The sequence below is a fragment of the Pterocles gutturalis genome, unplaced genomic scaffold, assembly GCF_000699245.1.
Source record: "Pterocles gutturalis isolate BGI_N339 unplaced genomic scaffold, ASM69924v1 scaffold19225, whole genome shotgun sequence".
Lineage (NCBI taxonomy): Eukaryota > Metazoa > Chordata > Aves > Pterocliformes > Pteroclidae > Pterocles > Pterocles gutturalis.
Genome location: NW_010138696.1, coordinates 85416 through 91706, shown reverse-complemented (window position 1 = coordinate 91706; position 6291 = coordinate 85416).

Genomic DNA, 6291 nt, shown 5'->3' with positions numbered 1-6291 from the left:
CGTCCATCTGAGCTCCAAAACGGAGCTGATTCAGCACCTGTATCTTTGCTGCTCCACCCCCGTGCCTCCGCCTGAGCTGATATGTCCTGTAGCTGACACCATTAGAGCAGCAGTGACCTCTGGCAGGCAGGTGGGAGACAGCTCCATCCTCCGCCGCCGCCGCTGTTTGCTTCACTGCCCCTGAGCAGAAGCCCTTAGGAGCTGAAGCTCCATTTGCAGCCGGAGCAAGCTGTGGAAAGTCAGCAATTCAGCTTTCTCATATTCTTTGGGGATAAAACAATGAAAGCAGCAACAGATTTAATATAGCAATGTGCTAAGGGAGCTGGATTTTGGAAACCACATACTCAATAACTCACTGGCCAGTACCAGGAACTATTGATGGCATCTTTATTCACCACAGTCAGCTGAGTTAAATTCCCTGAACGGCTACTTCCCAGCCACAGTCACCACTTTATTTCTTCACATTTTCACACACTTCGCCCACTGAGAGGATGCTACCCAGCCGCCTTCGCGCTGCTGTGTAGAGGATGCTCCCAGGTGGCAGAGGAGCGCTGTATCTCATCCCTGCCCTCCGTTACAGTGACACACATAACAGAACTGGTGATGAATAGTATTCTTCCTGCAGGCTACCGGGTCTGTGAAGGATCAAAGTAAAAGTACATTTCATAACTCCAGGTGCTTAAGGAAAGTAATAAATAACGTCAATGCTGTGGCTGTGTATAGACTCTGTACCTGGGGACAAAGCATTTCGCAAATGCAGGTAAGAAATGTTATTCATATTTTATCCAAAGGGGAACTTACAACCCAGCCAATAAATAATATTGTTCCTTCTATGTACTCTATCCATTGGAACAAAAGCTATTTTAATAATATTGTATTTGGCACAGCTCTGCTGCCATGTACGTCTCCAAAGCTGTTTGGTGCCGTGGGCAGCAAGGGCACATGGGTGACAACTGCTGTGAGTGAAACTTCTGGGCTCAGGATTACCACTGGAGACACATCAATGCACATACGCTGGTATGACCATGTCCTAGTAAAATTATTTACCAAGTGAGTAAGGCACCCAGCCCTTGTAAGCCCCTACATAGGCTGAAATGCTGAAACAGGACCAGGTTTGGCCATGACTTGCGGCAGCACACTGCCTTTGCCTTCCCACTTTGCGCTGGCCTAAATACCTGCTTGTGAAGCAAGGTGATGGGGAGCACCAGCCCCCAGAAATGTGTGTGCAGCCTTTGAGGCTTGGGCAGGTTGGCTCAGGCCGTGCTCAAAGGACACCACGTGCAGGGTGACCTGGTGACCTGGTGACTGGTGCGAGAAGCTGGAGGCAGCGGGAGAAACTGGAGGGGACAACTTTGTTCTTTGTTTGAAATAATGTTTTTCCCACTCTGATTAAACTGCACTGCAGCTCATTAACTATTCAGGTGTTGTCCACATCTTTAGAGAAGGAAACGTGAGATGACAGACTATTTAACAAGTTCATTTTGAGCACAAAATGTGTTTAAGGCAGGAAAAAATATTACTTCATGGAAAACTTGGGTCGGCATAATTGCAGGTCTGACTGTTTCAAAGATGAAAAGCCTCTTTCTTAATTCAAGGCAAACGTAGCAGAAATAATGTTTAGAAAAGAGGTGCAGGTAGGTACACACCAGGGAGTACAATTTTAATATCCTGAGTACAAGATTTTTTAAGTCTTTGTCTGACCCTGCATTAACCCACTTGGTTACATTTCATCTGCCACATTCATCTTTGTCAGTTTCCTTCCCCCCAGCCCCCACAATTCGTTTGCTCGTGCTTCCCTTTAGGGCTGACGCTCTTGGTCCGGTTCGTGCCTCCTCGGAGCCCCAGCACTGACCCTGCGAGTGGTGTGGGATGAGGTCCAGCTTAATCCTCCACGGGCAAAACCACTCGTGGTTCCTCTGGAGCCTGCCAGCGCGGGTGCATCTTTGGCACCAGGAAGATACACTGTGCCGACCAGCCTGTGGACACCTCCTCTTAAAAATATGCGATGAGACCAGGAGTTCATTACTCGAGTAGGCAGCAGGTCATTGCCGACAAGCTCTGAAGCTCTGGGCAGACCCGCACTCAATGCTCCAGCCATGACATGCTGTGGGGTCAGAGAGCTCCCGCGTCTGGAGTCCATCCTGGCTGCATCCCCATCCCGCTCCAGGGCAAAGCATCACTGTGGAGCACCACCGGGACGGGCCAACCTCCTGCAGGAGCCAGAGGCCCTCCGTGAGGTGCTCTCACCCTCTCTGGCCCTCAGACCTGACTGGCCATTTGAGCATGGACCCTGGCACTGTGGGGAGTCACAAGCCCTTTCCTCCACACTCCACGGGCTGGGTGACAGGGGTGCTCAGTCCAATGCAGAACCCTTTGCTCAGAAAGCAATGTATCCCAAAGGTCTCACGAGGGGGTAGTAACTGGAAGGGACGTGGGCTGAGGCTCCCAGACACTCTGTACTGAAACCCTTCAGCCTGTGCTCTTCCCGTCAAGGCTTTCAAGTCTGTGGCTCCCTGGGGGCCAGGCAGCCCCTCGGCGCTGAACCGTGGAGCGGGCAGGAGACCTCCAGCTCTGCTGGTCTTTTCTGAATATTGACCTACATCCACATGGGGCAGCTGCCAGGACATCTGGGCTTCGGGAGGGGAGCGGGGAGGAAAGGCACAGCTCAGCCAGGAATTCAGATAACCCCGACCACCCGTCACCCTCCTGTCTTTGCTCGGCGACCCCAAAACACCACCACTAATTTTGGTCAAACTGAGAGCTGCTGCCCAGACCTGGTCTCAGCAGCCTGCTCGCCTCCTCCATCCTTCGCAGGCACCCACCTCTGTGGGCAGCGCTCGCTCTTCTGCCGAGCTCCACAGAGGGGCCCTGAGCATCCTGCGAATTCCAGCAGAAACTTCTTGAGAAGCTGGAAACCTGCTGATTAGCTCTAATATCCCTTGTTGGAGGCACTGGATTTCATGCTGTTTACTAAGTCTCACGTACCTCCTGATTCAATGTTTTGTAAATTTAGCTCTCTCCAGCTTCAGCTGATGTGTGGCTGCAGACGCTCTTGGATGCTATTTATTCCACAAGTGAGAAATGACTCGATAATTTATGGATTGTAAACCCAAAGTAGTACAGGTTTTTACCTCAGGGAGAGAATAAATACATGTCTCATTTCAACACATTTTAGACAATGTGCTCCTTTTTAATGGCTTCCTTTGATTTTACTCTGAAATACGTAGACACTTCCTCCTAGGATTCTCATATGGGAGCTTCATGCTGTTCTGTCAGGTTGCATATTTTCCCCCTGAATTTCTTAGAGAAGATCTCACTTATCTGAATTACAAAGATGTTAACGTTGTGTTGTCACAGTGAATAAGGAGTTTAGGCAAAGATTTTATTTTGATTAAGAAATGGAAGAGCTGGAGAATAATTACTGCATTATCAATGTGAAATTTATGGATGTTTAAAATGAATCAGAACATTTTACTTATTTATAGATGCTGACATTAGAGTATGCTTTTACCTGTGAGTAAAAGAACTTGCACATACAGCTGTGAAGTGTAGTTGAGGCTATGTGCACGCTATTTGTACCCTGAGAGGAGAATATAACTGTAATGGATATCCATTGGTGTATTGGGTGAGGAATTTTTAGGCAATGGCATTTGACATTACAGTTCAAGGATGGAAAAGATTTATTGATCTGTGAGTTAAATAGTGACCTGGGTTTCACCTCTTGTTAGTGCTCTGTAGGTTGCATTTAAAAACTGAACCATAATTAACCCTTCGACCCAGAAAAATTTAAATCCGTCCATTATTAGATCACAGAGGAGCAAAAGCCTGAAGGAGATGCTCAGCTCCATCACCAGTTTAATTCAGAGGATATTTTCATCAGATTAGGGTCAGTTTTGTAGGATTCCTCCATCTTTGCTTTCCTGATAACATCACTCATTTTGATCTATAACGACCTCCCAGGCCAATATTTGTAAGCAGTGACTGAAGTCATGAGTCAACATCATCTCAACATACAGGATGTCAAACTGGACAGGAAGGTTTATTGTGTCACTGGGCTCAGCTTTGCATCACTAAGGTAATCATTAAACCTGCGGTAAACAGAACTTTGATCCTATCTGTCTTTTTAAACAATTGTCAACGGCTGATTTTACAAAAATGTCATTTTGAAAAGCCATTCTACATAGGAATTCATTGTGTCAACATATAAGGTGTCCAGTGCAAGGTTTAGCAAAGCAAACTAGCCCATAGAAAAGGTGCTAGCGTGGGGTGCTCTGTGAGGAGCTATGGGGCCTCCTCTGATTCCCAGCCAAGAGGAGTGTGAAACATTCATCTCCCAAAGGATAAATTAATGCACCCACATCCGTGCTGCTGACTAGAGAGAAAAGGTGACCGTGGCCACCGAGAAAGTGGATGTGTGAAAGCATAAAGACGTGCTTTGCTAAGAAAGCAGTAGGACCACTCTCTTTTTAAAAGATACTATTTCCATCTCTGCTTTTGGTCATGGGAAGACAGTCTGAGCATCTTTGCTCTGTGGTCTTCTCCAAGGTCAGCTTCATATTGGCCAAACACTGTTCTGCTTCCTCTGCCGCATCCCTTCCCACGTGAGAAGGGTGCTAAACTGCCCGGTGGAAGAGGTGGGCACCTATGGGATGGGCACTAGCACTCCTCTTAGGTGCTGATCCCCAAAACATCACCCCTAACCAGAGTTAGGTGCTAGAGGTTTGTGTTTACACACATGCGAAGGTAAGGAAATTTGGAGAAAATAAGCCAGGTTAGGGAAGAAAGGAAATACAGGAGGAGAAGTGAACCTGGGTGTATTCAGGTGAACCTCTGACTGCAAACAGGGTTCAAAAGCACCCAGCAGGAGAGGTGCAGATCGGATGATGGGAACAGACACCCCTGCAGGTGTGCACCAGCCCATCTGTCATGGGGAAAGATCACACTTGCAGTGCAACAACTCCTCACCAAGGAAAAAAATAGATGGGATGATTTGGTAACCATCTTACTTACCCAGGCAACTCTGTGCCTACGAAGTGCTTGCCTGTGTCTTGGACTACAGACAGTTAAGAGTCCTGTAGCTGGTCAAGAAATGCCATGAGAGTGATGTACAACCGTATCGCAGCAGTCAGCAGCATTTTCTTTAGGTTATTAATAAAGGATCGAAGCGAGTGGGTATGAATAAATCTAAGGTGTGGATGGACAGAGCAGTGAGCAGCAGCATCAACACTTTCCCCCTGAGTCTGCTTTGCTGTATTGGATTGACCCATGCTCAGAGCCCGGGAGGGCAAACGGCCAGGCTATGCCCAGCTGCAATCCCAGCACATGACGTCTAAAGAGGAATAACCCAATTCACTCATTTATAGTTCTACTTAATTAAAAAAATTCTTCTTATGATTTCATTATAGAAATAATTTCCAACAATGTACCAGAATAAAATTACATTTCCCCCACTAATAAAATTTTGTGGGAGTATGTAATTATACAGCTCCTCTATTCGAATCGTAAGATGTACCGCACAGTCTTATGACTATGTAAATTTAAATCCCTAAATATTTCATACTAGCTGTAAAATAACATAGTGTAATCAAAAAGTATGCCATAGCTGGAAAGGATGAGCTAGGTGTGAAGATTATGAAAACTCATCTGTTTGCTTGGCACTGTCAGTTGGGTGTTACTTGTCTACCTTTACTGAGATCTCACAGGTAATTTATGGCAGATTTTGCTGCTGTTCTTTGCTGCCCATCCCCATAGGTGCAGTCATTCATGTATATACAAACCGTCCTGCTCTTCTGCACCTGGACAGTCTCTGGGAGGAGAAAGCCATGGCCCAGGACCCTCTGGGAGACAGCCCCAAGACCTGGAAGGGATCCCCTGAATCAATGCTGAAGTACAACCAGTGGCTTGAAATAATAACCAAATCACTGTGAAGTAAATGTCCTCTTATCTCTAGTGATTAAAAAAAAATCTGCAGATGGGCAGATATCTGCAGAGAAAATCTGTAAAGAAATAGCAGATGAAACCTCAGCACGCTGGCTAGGCTGCTCCCTAATAGCTTCTCTGTATCATCACTAGCAAATGGGCATCTACAGCGCTGTCGTTTATTGTTGATGACTGATAATAGGATTACTGCTCCCACATCCAAGAAGCATGGCATCCCAAATAGCATCGTTTCATGCTGAAGGAAAAACGTTATAATCACATCCTGACTTCACACACTGCTCAACCAGTTATCTGTGCAGGACTCGGTGCAGAGCTCTGAGACTTTATAGGGTATTATCATGTTATATGAAA